The 20,000-nt window shown below is 38.6% G+C and overlaps 1 protein-coding gene and 1 long non-coding RNA gene across 2 annotated transcripts in view; one reads left to right on the top strand and one right to left on the bottom strand.

The window, feature by feature from the left end:
- Positions 1–20,000, bottom strand: part of LOC123505221 — a 96,518-nt gene that overhangs the window by 68,381 nt on the left and 8,137 nt on the right. The window contains exons 2-3 of the mRNA XM_045256402.1: positions 16,174–16,252; positions 14,431–14,456 (exon numbers count right to left, since the gene is read on the bottom strand). The gene's annotated coding sequence lies outside the window, so the exon portion shown is untranslated. The remainder of the gene's footprint in view (positions 1–14,430; positions 14,457–16,173; positions 16,253–20,000) is intronic.
- LOC123505225 overlaps positions 1–20,000 on the top strand; it is a 92,690-nt gene that overhangs the window by 35,466 nt on the left and 37,224 nt on the right. The gene's annotated exons all lie outside the window — the stretch shown is intronic.

The following is a 20,000-nucleotide window of genomic DNA, read 5'->3' on the forward strand; positions in this document are numbered from 1 at the left end:
TCATTATGGAAATCTGAATCATCGCAGTTATCTTGTGTAATATGAAAAGAATTGCCATCACACCCCATCCGTCTTGTTGTGTGTGTGTGTGTGTGTGTGTGTGTGTGTGTGTGTGTGTGTGTGTGTGTGTGTGTGTGTGTGTGTGTGTGTGTGTGTGTGTGTGTGTGTGTGTGTGTGTGTGTGTGTACGGTTTCCTATCTATCTTTTTCTTTTTCCATGAAGTAATCTTTTGCTCACTCATCTTACTCGTCTTATCTCTCTCTTCATTAGATATTTTCACTTATGCTTGTCTGTCTCTCTCTCTCTCTCTCTCTCTCTCTCTCTCTCTCTCTCTCTCTCTCTCTTGTACACCTATCCTGTTCCTTCATGTGTAGTTAATTAGTACTAATCAGCAGATCAGAAGATATCCTCGCAAAATACAGAAAAGTCATTTGATATCTCTCTCTCTCTCTCTCTCTCTCTCTCTCTCTCTCTCTCTCTCTCTCTCTCTCTCTCTCTCTCTCTCTCTCTCTCTCTCATCAGTCTTACTTTCCTCGTCATCACTCCCACTTGCTTTCCCCTTGACCATTTCGGGACGCCTCGAGCACTGAGATGGAGGACACGCGAGTCTTCTTCTGAGATAACTTCCATCACTGGCACCAGAAGGAAGGGCGCTGTGAGAGAGAGAGGAAAAGAGAGAGAGAAAGAGAGATTGAGAAGAAAAAAGGAAAGAACGCTCTGGGGATTTCAAGGGGGAGGCATGAAAGAGAAATACACACAGAGAGAAGAAAGGAAGCTGAAAAATGGGAAGAAGGGAAAAAAGGTGGAGGAGGGAGAGAGGGAGAGAATGGGGACGAGAGGGTATGAGATCGATCAAATCTAGAGCGGACAAGCCTTAGTGGAGAAAAAATAATATTACTGCGTTCGAGGTGGGATTGGAGGCTTGTGTGGGGAAGATCGCTGCTTGCCTGTGTGTGTGTGTGTGTGTGTGTGTGTGTGTGTGTGTGTGTGTGTGTGTGTGTGTGTGTGTGTGTAGAAGGGAGATCAAATCTTTATGTAAGGAAAAGGTAAAGAGAGAGAGAGAGAGAGAGAGAGAGAGAGAGAGAGAGAGAGAGAGAGAGAGAGAGAGAGAGAGAGAGAGAGAGAGAGAGAGAGAGAGAGAGAGAGAGAGAGAGAGAGAGAGAGAGAGAGAGAGAGAGAGAGAGAGAGAGAGAGAGAGAGAGAGAGAGAGAGAGAGAGGAGAGAGAGAGAGAGAGAGAGAGAGAGGAAGATCTAGTGGAAAGAAGGGCAAATGGTTTGAGAATATTTCGTGCGGCACCAGAATTAGCCAGATGGAGCACGGAGGCCACCAGCTCATGTGTTATTTCCGCGTCAGTGGGAGGCGTTTATCACTATCTTCCCGCCTGGTCTTGGGTGCATTGTTCTCACCGATTTAATCAACTTAATAAACACGGCATGGGCGGCGCCGGGGAGCTAGCCGTGTAAATAATGCATGTGATTACTCCGAGCTGTTCCCTGCGCCTGCCGAGAAACATCCAGCAAATATTGATAGAAAAACTCCAAACACAATAGAAACAGTGTATTCGCTCCGTGCTTTTATTACTTTCAGCGAGTGAAGCTTCATGGCGCTGGAGTACCGCCTTCAGCTACACGGATTTTAATGTTTCACCGATGTTTTAGCACAGCCGTTCCTCCACCACGGCTCACTGGAGTCTGGACCCGCCGACACGCTTCTATACCGGTATTGTTTGCCGCCTAAAAGCCATGGCTGACTGTCAGTTCCGTCCGTCATTATGATATCTGGCAATTAAGAATCCTTTTCAGGCGTTTAGCAGGCAGTAATTTCCTGGCGGTTCTTGGAAGCGTTATGCATCAGGCAGCTCAGGATAGCCGGTGTTTCGTTTGTTAGAAATCACAGGTTTGAGTCGGTGGAGAACAGTATTAAACAAAATCATAGCAAGTTATTGCCTTATCTTTTTTAGCTTCATTATAAAGCTATAACGTTTCGCATACACACACACACACACTACTAATGATAGGATGATAGGAGTAGTTTTCCAGTATTGATGAAATTATAAATGGAGGGAGTTTGCAGTTATTAGTTTCTCTCTCTCTCTCTCTCTCTCTCTCTCTCGACACACACACACACACACACACACACACACACACACACACACGTGGTCTCAGTCCTACCCGAAGATCGGTCTATGAGTTCTGAGTTCGCTCCTTAATGGGGAAGGCTGGCTGGGTGACCAGTAGACGACCGAGGTGAATTACACACACAGAACAAATTCGTTGGTATGCAAGAATATATATATATATATATATATAAAAATATGACAGAAGGTGAAACAAAAACAAAAAACAAAAGAATGAAAGCCACCTCAAGCTTTCTTCTTTTGTCCCAGTAGAAAAGTTCCCGCGGGTTGGGGTTTCTCTCCACCATTGTTCTTTTAGCAGCCTTTTACGGCACGTATAAATTCCCATTCCTCCAATCTCTCTCTCTCTCTCTCTCTCTCTCTCTCTCTCTCTCTCTCTCTCATTAATTCCACACCAGCAATTGCCATCTATAAATTGTTCACTCTACGATTATTATTCTTATGATGAATTTTCCCAGCAAAACATATCTTAAAATTATGTAAGAAAATAACAGCATAGCATGATACACCTCAGCATAATATAAAGATGCAACATAGCGTAACACAACATATCATAACATAAGCTTTACGTAACAAAACCGAATTAATCATTGGCTTTAGATAAAATGATCAGAGAGAGAGAGAGAGAGAGAGAGAGAGAGAGAGAGAGAGAGAGAGAGAGAGAGAGAGAGAGAGAGATTTAATCCTCTGCTCTGCCCCGCTCTGCGTCTCAAATTAGTTTTCTGTCGATAACTTTTGCTAGAAAGAAATTCTTATTTTCTCATTTTTAATCTCCCTGCTCTTAGACGGAGATTTTGATTATTGCGTATTGATTTTTTTCTATTTAATCTTAATGCGGCTTCATTACTGTGAAAAGACATTCAGAAAGATAGAGAAACAGACATAGAGTCAGCTAGACAACCAGCCAGCCAGCGTGCCAGACAAACAAACATACTGAATTCTGCTTTAGTGTTGGGGAAGTTCTCTTAACAGACAGAAAGACAGACAGGGACGCAAACACATACTGAACGTTCCTAGTAATAAAGCTACATAAATCTTCCTGAATATACAGAATATTTTATGACAAAAACTAGATTTCTTCAGAACCTCCGCAGCAAGAAAGGAGTTTCCTCGCACCTCGTGAGTTAAATTCCCTGATAAACACAAACAAAAGAAATAATATGAATATGATTCAATAAATTCACTTATTTATTTTCGTTGGTTGGCTTTTTAATACAATAAATTTTATGTCAAGAGAGAGAGAGAGAGAGAGAGAGAGAGAGAGAGAGAGAGAGAGAGAGAGAGAGAGAGAGAGAGAGAGAGAGAGAGAGAGAGAGAGAGAGAGAGAGCAACAAATCATCACACTTACCTAACCTGCTTTACTGCCCCGCCCAGCCTTGTAGCCGCGGCCGCCACAGTCACGCAGGTGGCGCCTAGATGAATGGCGAGCAGAAATTCTATTACATCGTCAGTAAAATATTGTGAATTTTAGAGAAAATTAATTGAATTCCGAGTGTCCAGGAGTGTGTTAAGGGAGACAGCATTTCTCTCTCTCTCTCTCTCTCTCTCTCTCTCTCTCTCTCTCTCTCTCTCTCTCTCATTGTGCAGGTCAGTTCGATGAAGCCAAATAACAGACGCATGGAAACAGTTTGCTCGGGTGTGATTAATTGTCCTGTAATTCTTCCACGCTCTCAGTTAAAGACACACTCAGCACTAATGGCACTCATGCACACGTGTGTCCGCCTTCGCACTCTCCCACTCCAAACATAAAACAACTCTGCAAAGTGCTCTAGCCAATCAAGCGTCATTATGAGCCTTCTGAATAATGGCTAATATTTTTTTGTGAGGAACTGATTGCACTTAATGATGGAATAGTATTTTTCCTATTGCTGGTGCAGGTGTAGTTGAATAGGTTTATTGTGACTGTGTACATGGTTGGTGGTTATATTCTTTGTCTTCAAGAGCTGATTAATGTTTGTTTCGCATATGATGACTTTCTCTCCTCTCACCAGTGTTATCGCTGTTTTGTAACTGGTTTCACTTGTATCAAGTAATAACTTTACATCCAGCTGTTGTCTATAATCTTTACCATCATCCTTTTGTAAGGAATCAATTAAACCTGGTTAATGTTTGACTTCTGTGACTTTCTCCCCATATCCTCAGTGTTGTTGGGACCTTAGAGCTCTTGTGTCACCTATAATGAATCAGTCTTCCTGTCGTATCTCAACTAACTCCGTATTTCGCTAATGAATGATTCATCGTAATGCCAGTGTCACCGTTTCTTACTTCACTTGTATATTAGGAAATGCAGCTAATCACAAACACCCTCAAAAAGATATAAAGGTATAAACTCTTAATCCTAAAGCTGTGGCTTTATCCTTTATATGTTCTCTCCACGCGGAAACACTCATAAATGGCAAATCAACACCGCGGAAACATACATCTTATTTTTTCCTGGTCATGAACAAAGCAACCTCATTTTTTTCTTTCCTGTCATCGTATCGCGACACCCAATGAATTTAGTTTCACACTAATAACACGATTTCTATGCACATCACCGAGATGGGCCGAGCGTGGCGATGTGTTTTCTTATTTTAACCCAAGTGGCAGCGGAGTAACCCCTGTCTGTTCCTGGCTGCATTTCCTCATCGCGAGAACGAATTCCACTCCTCACTGGTAGAAATGAGCATATATTCTCCTCTTGGCAATGTTCCCTTCAGATTGGTTCTCTGAAATGCAGGTAATAGTCTCACTGTTAATTTACGTAACTACTTGAGCGTAAGAAAATGAACTTTTGTACACTGGGGCAACTTTGAATCGTGTGATGTCAACATTGGAAGATAATTTTTCTACTCATCGTGGATGAAATTAAATCTACACAGAGGAAATATTTCCATTGGATGACATTCATTTGCCTATGTCAAGAACAGCGCGTTTTGCCTTTAGTTACACTGGTGCAAACCTTTAGGAAAATGACACCGAGGCTTATGTATTGTTCATTGCTGTGATTTATTGAACACTTACGCGAATAGAGAAAAAATAAATGCTCAGACACTTACGCGAATGGAGAAAAAAAAAAATACTCAGTAAGTAGAAAAAGCAGGATACATGAATTTACAAGAAGTAATAAGTAGGCTATCTTCTGTTCCACAATGCCCATAAAAATAGATAGGATATGAAGGCTAAATAAAGACTTCAGAAATGTTTGAGATGTTCGCAAAAGTTGGTCACACTTTCGAATTTTCGAAAGTTACTGGCAAGATGGAGGTGCGTTTCAGACCTTCCAGAAGCCAGGTCAGTGTAAAGAATCCAGCACCACTGTAACAGAACTTGCACACAGTAACTGAAACTAAATCATGCTATTGAAAAGTGCGTGAGTCTGCATGGCGTGTGTATGCAGCAGGCAGCTGAAATTATGTGTTGGAATCATGTGAAATCTCGCAGGAGTATTGGAATTCATTAATAGAAGATAATTTTTCTCTGATGAGACTTTACAATTAATTGTTTAGACTTTATAGGATGAAGTTCATACTGGAGCTAATACTTTTATCATCTGCACTATATTTTTTGTGATGGAGTTCCTTACATTAACACTTTTTTATCTTCCACTTCTTCATTGTTTTCATCATTTCTCTTTTGCTTTCTTTTCTTCCTATCTTTCTTTTTATTCTTCTTCCTCGTTTCTTCTTTTTTTTCTTTGTTTTTCTTTTCTTCTTTTCTTTTCTTCTTCACCTTTTTTTCTTAACTCATTATCTTTATCGTTCGTTTCCATCTTCTTTTCTGTTACTTATCATTATCCTTTTCCCGTCCACCACCACCACTACCACTACCATTACCACTACCACTACCACTACTACTACTACTACTACTACTATTAATTATTAAATATATTCTCTCTTAGTTCTCGTTTCCTTCACTCTTTGATGTTTCTTTTCCACTTCCTCTTACAATCAACATCGAACTCGTGACCAATACAATGCCAGTTCGGTCCTCGCACACATTTTCTCGGCACCGGCACTCCCTCGTAATCCCTGACTGTGCTGCACAATCCTGAATCTCTTGTTCCTTTAAATGCACTCGCCGAATAAATTAGTTTACAGTGAATCGGTATGCGAAAAAAAATCATGGTATCGATTTGCATCTATAAGCATTACTGACTTGGTTGAAAATACGTATCGTATCTTCACCTCAGTCATCAGTTACTACCTTTGTTGAAGTGTTCAGCCTTAGATCTATTTCCACTGTTGTCCGGATCACATAAGAAAAGATTATTTGTGTAAGAACAAATCTAGCAATACATAAAAGGATAACAATAGAAGAAAAATATGTAGGTGTATATTAATATATGAATGAATAAAGAAGCAAATAAAACACAATACTTAAGTTAATCGAGGAGAGAGAGAAAAAAAAAAAAGAAAAGAAAAACGATAAAGCGAAACTATACGGTAAATCTGTTAACAATTTCATACTACGTGCACATAATTGATTCAGTAGTGACCGTGGGTGCCTTATCTTACCTATCCTCTACTCCCTCACTCTCACGTTACGTTCTCACATAGACTTTCTATTGGAAGGAGATGAAATTTATCTCTTCCACTACTTTAACCTCTTCAGTACCATGACACATTTTCATATTCTATGTGGTACTATTTGGTGATTTCATACATCTTCAGAAACTTATGTGGGGATGAAAATAGTGATGACTCTGATCATTAATCTTCTGACACCCATAGTGTTTTCGTGATGTCAATAAAATAAATCATCTTATCATACCCAAACTCATGGTAAAAATGTGCTCCAGTACTGAAGGGGTTAAATCTTTCTTCTCCCGGTCAGTACACAAAGTCGTGTTATAGTTATAATTATTAAAGGACATTATATTATATCACCGTAATCGGAGGTAAATGAAAGGATTCCATTCCAATTAATTTGATTTAAAAATTTGTGAGCAGTACTTCATAAACAACAGATTCACGTGCTAGAGAGAGAGAGAGAGAGAGAGAGAGAGAGAGAGAGAGAGAGAGAGAGAGAGAGAGAGAGAGAGAGAGAGAGAGAGAGAGAGAGAGAGAGAGAGAGATATTAATTGCTTTAAACAAACTTTTTTACATGAAAGGTGCGTCAAACGAAACTATAGAAACAAACTGAGGAAATAAGCCTACCAGACGCTGCTGAGGAAGGAAAGAAAGCGCACCAAAAACACAGAAGGTAAGTTTAATTTAGTTCAAGAGTCGTCTTAATGCTCCTCTTAGGAAGAAATAGCCACTTGTAGAAAATAGAGAGTAGAGTGAGGCAACCCCGCTCCGAGGTACACCAGGGAAAGGGACAAAGGAGTGAATGTAGAGGTTAAAGGCAACATTAGGAAGATGGGACAGGAGGGGCGAGAGCGATTAGAGACCCAATTGCAGCGGAAAGGGGAAGGAAGTGTGCCATCACCAAGTTCTGATGAGTAGTAATTGTGAACACTCCTATACAAGACTCCACGTATCCCGGCACTGCTCTGAATTGTGTGGGAGTCTAAAGGAAATCGTCAGTAATGATAATAAGAGACATTTAGGTGACGAATTCATTTACTGGAGGCATTGCAGGAGCTCGCCTCCAACCTTCTAGCTACAGTCTTAAGAAATTTATATAAATTTGATGAAAACAATGTGCGTGTGTGTGTTTAGGGAACTTGCAGTGGGTCATCCGACTTCGGTAGCGCTTATATGTTATCCAATATTTGTATTTTTAGGATTTATTCTTATTCAGTATTTTTTTTTGCATTCTCAGCCAGGATTAAACTAATTTATACTTCAATGGGCGTTTACATAACACACACACACACACACACACACACACACACACACACACACACACACACACACACACACACACACACATGACCTCCGCATACATGTATACTACAAGCGTTGACGTAAATTATCAAAGCCATCGTTAAATATCCAAGCTCTTGAGTTTCTTCTTTGCCAAATATACTCGTACTTCAGAGCGTCACTAGTGAATCTCCGACACAAGTCTACTAATAAATAATAAAAGGTTTGTGATTTACACACATACGTACATTGATAAAACAACAACAACAACAACAACAACAACAACCTTTACATGACAATAAAACTAATTCAATGAAAAAGCGCTCAGTTAGGTAATCTAATGAATCTGAATGAGATTTGTTTGTTTACAAATTCATTTGATAATTATTCAAGGGTACCATGAATGATAATGATATAATAAGTATTCATTAATGCATCGGAAAGTGAATTATTGTAAACATTGACTGTACGGATTTCCTTGAAACATTTCATTATTATTTCATTAAATTCTAAATCTATCAAGGAATCAAGGTTTCTTGCTAATTTTCACGTTCTATGATATGAAGAAATTACTCACAAGGAGTTTAACCTTTCAGCAACATTTCGGAAATTAAAGAAAAGTTTCTTCATCAGCCGTAACAGGATTGTCAAAATGAGACATTTCAACATTCAAATTATAGGAACGCGAGTCATATTATTTTAAGTGGCAAGGATTTTCGCTAAAAATTATACGTGACACTTATTTTATTCAACTAGAGATATTTTATTAAAAATTAATCATAAATGTTTGAAATATTCAACTATTACATTTGTGGATAGCGGATGAACGCTATGCATGTCTTTTGAAAACGGAAATACTAAAGTAAATCCAGGACCTCAAGTTAGTACATTCTTACTATCTTATTGTTGCTCTACGTCCACATGAAGCGAGCAACAGAAAAGTCTCTTGGCTGCTAAGGAACAGCTTTGTAATTGCTTTCATCTGATTTTGTCAGCGTTAAAATAGGATAGATAAACATGGAATAAAATGAAAAAAAGTAAAGGCAGAAAATTATAGGCCATTATATGGGATGCCGTTCTATCATATACAATTGATCTATTTCCTGTTTTGAACACACAAAGTTGCAATGCGAGTAATGTAGTAAATAGTAGAACAACAAAAAATATCATCAAAAGTAATGTTAACAGCAGTAGAAACAACAACAGCAGCAGCAACAACAACAACAACAACGGCAGCAGCAGTAGTAGTAGTAGTAGTAGTAGTAGTAGTAGTAGTAGTAGTAGTAGTAGTAGTAGTAGCAGAATAAGAGAAGCAGGAACAGTTTAGCAGCAGCAGCAGTAGTAGTAGGAGCAGCTGTTGAAACTTTGCGGTGTAAGGAAAGGTTTGAGTGTGACGTGTGAAATAGCGTTATCCAGGTAATCCCAAGAGTGCGAAGGACCTTTCACCAGCCACTACAAAAAGTGTCCGGGTACCTTTAGGCTTGTCGCCCACCAGATCGGAAACGACACTTCGGAACGGACACGAAGCATCGGAAAAAAATCTAAACCATACATTTAAACGTGCTAACGCCCACCTGATCGGATCGGAAACGAAACGACGCATCGGATCAGAACGGAAACGACGCGGATATCTTGGAAAGAATATTTTTCTGATAGTTCTGATGCGTCCGAGAGACTGCGCATGCGCAGAACGGTGTTTGGAGAGGTTGTGATGCAGGGCTACTATTCGTACGATAATTATCGTGTTTGTACGACAATTTTGCTTCAAATACGATGTACGATACCCTTCCTCACTATCGTACGCTTTGTACGATAATTCTACGCTTGTAGAGCCGCGTCTGTAGTGACAATAGTTTTTTTTTCCATAAATGTAATAATTCGTTTAAATTCAACATGAAAATGTTCTGTTTGTCTTTTTTTTTTTTTTTTTTACTTGCTAAGTAGTATATAGAAACTTTCAACGTGTAGCTGGACAGACTGAAAGATAAACACAGCACCCGCGTCGTTTCCGATCCGATGTCGTCTGAGCTGGTGGGCGTACTGAACGTCGTGTCGTGTCCGTTCCGAGGCTTCGTAAGCTTCCGCGGCGTTTCCGATCCGATCTGGTGGGCGACAAGCTTAACTACTACTCCCTGGCTCACTGTGGGAAATGCAGCCGCTAATAGATCAAATTACTATTCGCTATTCAGGTTTCTTCCTAGAGCGCTTCAAGCGTCACCACAAACCTTTACCTCCCGGCTGGTAATTACCTGTGATGGGCACCTTAATGAGACCCCTTCACCTCCACCCACCAGTTGCCTCTCCCCTAACACCGCCCACATCCCTTGTCAACACGATTTCTTCTCACATGTCTTGCTGTCGACTTCAGCTCCTCCGGTGTCGTGTTTCCTGGATCATCCTTATTTTTTTGGTATCTTTCTTTTAATTAAAAGATGGTTAGCCAATTTTCAAAAGTTAAAAGAATGAAGAAAAAATCATGAAGAACACGAGAAGAATATTAATGTACTCATGTAAAAAAATTATATATATTTATATATATATATATATATATATATATATATATATATATATATATATATATATATATATATATATATATATATATATATATATATATATATATATATATATATATATATATATATATATATAATATCAAAAATATGACACGCCATTGTAAAAAGGATAGTTTACATGTAAAGTAGTTATTCTACTAAGGAAATTGTCCCATTTATAAAATGGACTTTTTGATTTAAGAAATTTCTCATTTATAAGAAATACGCCTCCCAAAAGATGATAGTAATACGTGTGAATTTATCATGATAAGCAAGTGAAGAATACTGACATAAAAAGTAAAAAACAAGTAAAAGTATTTTCTAGTGTTTAATTTTTCTTTAATGAAAGATGGTTACGCACCACTCTTGAGAAGTTAAAGGATATTTCACGTATGCGTAATGGTTCATTCTTAGGTACAGAGCATATCCTATCATTATCAGATGAAACATTTTAAGAAAGACGTTTTTTTTTTCAGCTTCACCAGGCAAGATGTTGTGTTCATTCTTACATGTATTCTGTCCACCTCTCTAATACATGAGTTGACAAGCATTCTCAATCTTTCATCCTTTTTCTAGTAAACTCTGGAACTCAGTGTCTGCTTCTTCATTTTCTCCCTCATATGATGTGAATTCTTTCAATATGGAGATTTCAAGACACTCATCCTCCAGTTTTGGATGATCCTTTTAGGGACTAACTCCTAAGAGGAACTTCCCTAAAAAGAGAAAAACAAAACTTCAATAGGCAGGACGTTTTGTTCAGCTCCAGCAGGCAGCTACCGCGTCGGAGGCCCTGAAGACGCAAAGCCGCTCAAACTTTGCCCGCGGTCCCCACCTCGTTTCCAGCTCGAAGGACAAAGTTTATGTCGTTAAAACTTTCATCTCAGGATGCACTCTTCTGGAGCTTATGCCTGCTGCTAAATATTTTTCCATCAAGGTAATTTAGTACTGATTATCTAGTGAATTTCGTTGAAGTGGCCAGTGGCAAGGCAGGATGTGAATCGAGATATTCCATTGTTCATAATTACTTGTCACAGACAACTCAAGGGATGACGCGGGAGAAAATTTTGCAGCGATAGTGAACTGTTCTATAAATATTAACATTACATCTGCATTCCATAATACAGATGTGGGGTCCAGGTGTGCATGACAGATCAACAGCAGATATCGTTACACTTATTTATGTACCACATAATCTGCTTACACCACACTAAGCTGCTCCTTCACGGTCCATAGCTTTATAATAAAGATAAGATTCTTAATCAAAGACAAGACATATAGAGAAAGAGAACGAATAAATACAAAGATAAAAAAATACAGTTATTTGAGAAACTTATCTTCATACGAACAATGGAATGAGGTAATTATTTTCTAGTATTGCAAGAAGTAAATATTTAAATAATTTACTAAAAAGAAAAGATCAAAGCATCAGTTACGGGGAAGAATGACCCTAAACTTAGAAAAAAAAAAGTGAAACAAAGTCATAAAGATGCAGCGAGGGACCGAGCGGAACAGTGGAAGGAAATACCATGAAAAATTAGACGGATTTTGTTTATACAATGTGGGCTTTTCACGAGAATTTATGGGCTAAAGGAGGTATCTTTTTTAAGAACCTTCTATTTGAAACCCAACCCGTTAGGGAACCGTTACCCCGAGTAAGGAAGCCCATCCTACTCTCGGACCGTGGTCAGATTCCAACCCCATGCCTTTGGCGACACCTCGGACCCCAAAGCGCGCGTGGTTCCACTGTACCAGGAGCATGCGGTATTGCGCGAGGATGTTATTGATTCAAGCTCAGTATGTTGATTATGCTATTTATGTTGGTTATTACGTCTTCCCTGCAATAAAACTCATCTACCAAACCACGAACTACCCACGACTTCGCTTCAGTGCTTCACAAAACAATATACTCACGCTGCTGAATACAAATACGCCAACAACCATCAAAGCAACTGACACACTCACTTTCCCTTCCTGCACCGCGCTCCTCTGCATGTGAGTATTGGGGCACAAGGCAATTCAGGCCAAGGAAAACCCGAGCGTTTCTAATCGAACTTAAACGCGGAAAACAAGGCCATCCGGTTTTCCTCCTCCCACACACCTAACCCGTTTTCTTCGGCGACAGCTTATCACCATGATGGATAATGTCTGGACCAGGTTCAATTACGGCGGAGATGGGACCCTTCACAAGACGCTCACCGTCATCCATCACAAAGAATGCCTTATGTCAAGAAAAAAAAAGAAAAAAGAAAAGGTATTTGCTGATACCGTTCTATTCCATTCCTTAGTCCCTGTGAAAGCTGTGATGAAAGGAGGACAAGGTGGAGGGCCCGATGTGCGCTGCGTATTGTGCATAGCAATGGTTATGAAGGAGAGGGTTCCACGAATGCCAGTAGTTAATGGTGATGGAAGGTGATGGACGTTCTGAGAAGTGTGACGTTAAGGAATACGAGGGTGTGTGTGTGTGTGTGTGTGTGTGTGTGTGTGTGTGTGTGTGTGTGTGAAATACATACCTATGAAACTTGAAAATGATTGGGAAATAACATTGATAGCGAACTGTGGGACTGAATAATAATAGTAATAATAATAATAATAATAATAATAATAATAATAATAATAATAATAATAATAATAATAATAATAATAATAATATCAATAATAATAATGATGATAATAATAATAATAATAGTAATGATAATGATAAGAAGACGAAGAAAACGTGAATGTTAGGAAACGAATGCCGAGTAAAATGTTGGACTTAAAATCGACAGAGAAGTAAAACTGATTGGCGCAGATACCTGAATAAAATGTGTTAGGTAGAAAAATCATCAGATAAGAGTTTAAAAAATGTGAAGAAAAATGAGGAACAGATACGTGGAGCAGACTAAGGATCTTTTGGAAAAGAAGACTAAAGGAGGAGGAGGAGGAGGAGGAGGAGGAGGAGGAGGAGGAGGAGGAGGAGGAGGAGGAGGAGGAGAAAAAGATGATGAAGAGTAGAAAAAGGAGGAGAATAAGATAATAAAGAGGAGGAGGAGGACAGCAGCAAAAACAACAACAAACAGGGGCACAGAACACACAACCATCTAGCTAACCAGTTTTCAGCACAGTCACCTTTGCCTAAGCGATAAGAGCTTCACACTGGCATGTCTTATTCCGCGCACGATCCCTAAGATATACAATCCAGAGTTTAGAAACTTTCTCTTATCTCTTTCCTTTAATTTATCTTAGCTTGTGAACGTACTGGTGTTACAATGGTGGGATCTGGTGTGAGTAACTGCAAGGCGCTGAGATGTAACGTATAACAGAGCAACATACAGCCACGTTACTTATTCCGTTTCAGAAAAAAAAAAATGTCGTGCTTCATTAGGTGTCCTTACAGACAGAGAACAAAAAAAAAAAAAAAACTTTCTTGAAATAATATAAGGTTTTGGACAATCCTTTTCTGACTACTTTGTTTTTTTTTTATTTTTTTTATTTTATATATATTTTTTACTTCCGTTGCTCTATGCTGGAGACCGTCTTAGATAAAGTAGCCTCAGGAAATAAGATTAAGTACTGAATGGATTGTTCACATACACATATCACCAACACTTCTCTGTCATCTGTAACTTTGGTAGCTAGAGTGAATAATTTCATTCTGTTCCCTCTGGATTTATGATTTCTGTAATATATACGGGCAGAGCTTTTCCTGACACAAGATAACAGTACAACTATCATAAGGGGGCCGCCGTGGTACAGTGGAACCATGCGTGTGTTGGGATCCGAGGGGTCTCCAAGCGCACGTGTTCCAATCCTGTCCACGGTCTGAGTGCAGGTTGGGGTTCTTCACTCAGGGCAACGGTTTCCTAGCAGGTGGGCTTTGAGATAGGAGGTACCCTAAAAAGTATCCCCTTTAGCCCATAAATTCCCGTGAAAAGCCCACATGGTATAAAAAAAAAATCTCATTACCATGTTTGTCGTGGGCGATATCTCATCTGAAAAGAAAAGAAAAATACACATCATTTAACAGAAACGTAATAATAAACTTCTAACAGGTCACAAATAAGCTACTAAATTGTGAATGACGAAAAAGAAAAAAAACTTACGGTGTTGGACTCGTCTAGTACATCACCAGGAATAAAAAAAAAAAATAAATAAATAAATAAAAAAAACATAATAGAAAATAGAATAAAATAGATAAAATGAAATAAATAAAAATAAAAACAAATTGAAATATAAATGAAAAATAGAAATACCATCCGAATTATTCTACACGGAATAATTTTCTTGGAATATTTATGAGTGAATAAATTATATCACGTGTGTACAATATCTTCCATTCATGAGAATCACAAACATGGATGTTGAGTTCGGACATTCGTAGAAACTCAGCAGCTGCGATCTTGTCAGACCTGTGGAGCTCATTAAACTAATTACAAGTATGATTATTCATATCTCGTTGGGAAACAAGGAAGTTTATTAAACCGCAGAGTGAAATAATGGTTCAGACATATTTCTATACTACATTCTTAAACAAATATCATTGTTAATTCCACCAAAATATATCAGTAAAATTATGTATCTAGAGCACCTCAAACATCGGAATTCCAGAAATTCCCAATTTGGATTAGGTGGCAAAGCATTTCTGCAGGGTGCCACCAGGAAAAAAGTTAGATAGTATGATGTTTCACCGACGTGACGGTTGACCTGATTTCTTCCCCATTCATGTGTAGTTGATGGTATGTACATTCACATAAATAAGAGCTATGGCCATTTAAACATGAGGGGATATATCATACACTAGTAGCCATGGATATCATCAGGTTTTGTTGGTCATGAGGTAACAGAAAAAAAGAGTTAAATGCATGCATTATCAAATGGAAAATATCCTGCAGTGTCCAGCTGTTCACCGTGTTGTTATAACGCCGTCACTGTTCATAGTGTTCATCATATTAAAATTGTACATTAAAGTTGCAATTGTACATTAAAGTTGAAATAAAGATATCAATGAAGACATTGAAATCACAACAGGCGACTCATGATGGAGATGAGAGGTATGCAATGGCGAAAGAAAAACAAAGGCAAAAACAACATAAAAAAAAGACTACAGTATGGTAATATCTCTATTATCAGCACAGCATTATCCAAATGCAAACGTGAAAGCAAGAATTGATGCCAATGAAAAAGAATGCATAATTATTGATTAACAAAATCATTCAAATTTAAATGGATAAAACAAAATGCGGAAAATAATAAATGCACATATGAGTTACAATAAACAGCGAGTCCACTGTAAACAACACCAGCAAAACAATGGCAAAGGATGAAAGTGAAATATAAAGGCCAAAGCTCGCTGCTGGCTGCATCATGGCTTTGCTCTATATTTATTCATTTGACTGCACCAGTTTGTTATATTCCCTTCGATCATAAAAAATCTTCATATAATTTCTGGGAAGAAGTCTTATCTTATAGCACTAATTTACGAGGTTGTTTGTGATAAGTTGTACTGCATACATGCACTATAAAATGAGAGATATAAGTTTGTAACGGGAATAGCATCTTCAATGTACCTATTTAATGTTTGAATGGTTTTTAACTTCTTCAGTAGCAAACTACAACACTTCTTTTCCCTCTCTTGTCTCATTAAGTACCACACTAAAGTAATTAACCAGCACTCAGTAAAACAAAATGTCGAGAAAACAATCCACACACCTTTCATCTTCTGCCGGGAATCTCTGTCATCGTCACCACTACGTCCTGTCCATCCAATCTTGCCTGCTGGTGACATTTCCTTGAAAAAAAGAAAAAAAAAAAAGAAAAAAATAAGTAAAAAATTAAAATAGAACAAGGAAGAAAATTATAGTAAAGTATTAAACATTTTTAGAGTTTACATTCCTCTTTTCTCAATCTAAAATGCTCAGTCTCAAAGTTCTCAACCTGCGAGCAACAAAGGAACGAGAAGGAAAGAGAGGGAAAGGATAAAGGACGGGTGAATGTAATTTTTAACATGTACAAAATTCCCGGCTTGTCTTTCCAGAATTCTAGATATGCAATCCTTCCTTTGAATTTTCAATAAAACGTTAGAAAAATTACAAACAAGTCTTAAAACATACAGAACCCGATTCTTTATTGCACAAGAGCTTACTTTAACCTAGGATTAAAATTACGACAAGAAAATGATATAATATTAAGCTCCACCGTAGAGAGACGACTTACTGTGCTCTCTCTCTCTCTCTCTCTCTCTCTCTCTCTCTACGCGAATCTTATATGTTCTTATAAAGTCGTAAGTTAAATGAACCCATTAATTTCTGTGTGTGTGTGTGTGTGTGTGTGTGTGTGTTTCTTGGGGGCACATGTGTTTTCAGTCCTATTTTCTCTATCAAAAGGATGGGAATACAATGAAAAATGAAAAATGAAAAACGAAAAAAAGAACAAAGCAAAACAATGCAAATAAAGAATAAAGGAAAATAAAATAAAAATGTCGCGGCGGCGCCACGTTCGGTAATCCCCTCAGTGCTTCCTCACCAAATGACAAAGGATAAAAAAAAAAAAAAATACCACCAGCAATTCCTTCACGCGACCAGTGGGACAAAATATTAGCGCTTCACAACCCCACAACCTTTCAACCCACGTGACTGTCCTCCGCCTCGGCACTCTGCTGTTTGGGTCCACCTTTACTATTAAAGTTTGCTATGTGAGTCTAGCTTTATTATTTGAGGTTAGCTTTACCATTAGAGTCTGCTGTTTGTGACTTGCTTTACTATTTGAGTCTAAAGATTTAACTGTACTTTTATTATTGAGTACTTTTCTTTATATCTTTTAAGTCTATTATCTACGTCTATATTTATTATCTGAATCTATCTATTCCACCTAAATCCAGCTTTACATTTTGAGTCCACTTTTCCATTCATAACGTCGCAAAGCAAAAGTGAATACAAAAGCAACGCTGGTAATTATTTTGCCTTGATCCACTGATGGTGTGATGCAAACTACAGACAACACTGCAGCTGCCTCACAAACCGCCGCCTGTGCCTCGCTCAGCTATACTGTATGCGATTCCTTTTTTTATGTATGAATATTCAAGCTTTCATTCCCTGTGCACCATGCAATAGAGTGAGAATCTGTTCCTCTATTCACCATTAGTTGTTGACGTTTTAAGGTATGCACTCACCAACATTGATCCTATTCTATATTCAGATTTTATTTTTTTCGGTACAAATATTGAGGTTCTAATTTCACCTGCACCATCCAGTAAGGTGAGAATATGTTCCTCAATTTTCCTTGACCTGTTACCACAAAAAAAGTTGTGCTTACATCACCAACGAATCAATTTTACCTCAAGTTTCCAATTATAATCTGAATTCTATAATTTAATTCCAACTCGATCCCTGATTGGTTTTGCATCGGTCTTCCTGACACGGCGGTGCGGGGCTGTCCCCTCGCCACACACATGGACCCGTCGCTCGTGTATATTCATGTCGCCCTTTTCACGGTCGTCCTCATCTGTGTATCGGCTGACTTCAAATCCACAGTCCATTAGTCTTTCCTCTTGACTCTCCTAAACACTAGGCGTCCATTTGTCCTTATAGTTTCCTCGTCTGCATTAAAACCAGCGCTTGATCTGTCTATTGGTTTATTCGTTCCCTGCTTTCCCAGTAATGAGGGTGAATAAGGGAATGAAGCAAACACCATCCAACGTGGAATAGTTCGTAATGGATCCTTCAGCTTCAAACACCTGGCCGGAGTGATGTATATATGCATGTTTGTATCAACGTATGTATGTGCCTGTCCATCTTGCTGTGTCTTCGCCGAGTTCCACAAGCCTCAACCAGAGCTAATAGTCTGCATGGGCTGTAGTGGCTGTCTCCAGGAAGAATGAGACTATAAGGTCCAATCCGAATCATTCTGTCCTGCATTGGTTATCTTTTGATACATCCAGTGCGTATGCCTTTCACCGTCTTTTTGTTATTTCGTCCTTTGGGTTTATCTGTGATCAGACACGCCCTAGTTCAGTTACTCCTTCGACAGCGACTCCTATTTATTGCGCGGTTTGGTTTTTCTTTAAGCAAAAAATAATCCAGTGCAGGGAGATGCTGAGTCTCCTCTGTTTCTCTTGCCAATACTTGATAACACTTGTGTGCCACGAAATGCAGAAGTTTTGCCAAAAAATGTGAACCCAACTTCAGAAACAATAAAGGCAACAGTGACGAAAAATTTGCATTCTGCGTAGTTTCTTGGAACAAAATGTTGGCCAGATATTTCCCTGATAAAAACCAGTAACAACTCTGGGATATTAGTCTATTCTTGTGTCCCTTGTGGCTTGAATTTAAAATATAATACAAGCAGAAAAGATTTCTTGTGTCTGGCCAATGAAACAGCAGGGAGAAAGCGTCCAATCTCTCTTTACTAATTCTGGCCCTTCATTCTTTATTTCTGTGAGGTCTAATATTTTCTTGCAACCTATTTCCTTCAAGTAAGCGCAAAAGCAACAAGATGTCAGAGTGAAACTGAAGTGGAAGCCACCCACGATGAGGGAGAGCAGTGTATATACAGAATGTTATGTTTCGCGGGAGTGTCTATCTGTCTATCTATACACCTTGCTGACGTCTCCCTTTAAAGATGGGTAGTCCAGACAAGGTATCTAAATAACGTATTGTAGGAATAAAAATACATATACTAGAGAGTTCCTAGTCTCTTCAGTCTCTCCCTTTCAGCCTCCATTTACAAACACGCCCGGAACACAGTGGAAGTATTCTTTCCATCTTGCAGCAGGGAAGTACTGGAAAAAAAGAATCTTAACTTTTTTATTTCCACAAGATAATGTCTTTTTATCAAGTATTTGCTCTAAATGACAAAAATACAGACCTAAGATAAAGCATAAATACAATTTCGATTATCAAAGGCACCGAGATATGACAAATTAAGCTTTCTATTTACATGGATATATTTTTTTTTAAGCAGAGAGGGGACGATAAAGCAAAAAGTGATAAAATACATCGCGATAAATGTAATGCTGAAAAAGAAATTTAAATGATTACAAACACACACACACACACACACACACACACACACACACACACACACACACACACACACACACACACACACACACACACACACACACACACACACACACACACACACACACACACACACACACACACACACACACACACACACACACACACACTGTGTGTATATTTGGATTTAAAAAAAGCTTTCGACAAGGTACCTCACATGAGACTGCTATGGAAATTAGAGATTTATGGAGGACTGAAAGGAAAAGTGTTAAAGTGGATGGAAAACTATTTGAGATGGAGGGAGATGAGAACGGTAATAAGGGATGCAAAGTCGGACTGGTTGGTGGTGGAGAGTGGAGTCCCACAAGGTTCAGTGCTGGCACCAATACTTTTCCTTGTCTATATTAATGATATGCCAGAGGGAGTAAACAGTTATATTAATTTGTTTGCGGATGATGCGAAGTTGTGTAGGTGTGTGAAGAGTGAAGAAGATTGTGAAATTTTACAGGCAGATCTGGA

The sequence above is a fragment of the Portunus trituberculatus genome, chromosome 17 (assembly GCF_017591435.1).
Source record: "Portunus trituberculatus isolate SZX2019 chromosome 17, ASM1759143v1, whole genome shotgun sequence".
Lineage (NCBI taxonomy): Eukaryota > Metazoa > Arthropoda > Malacostraca > Decapoda > Portunidae > Portunus > Portunus trituberculatus.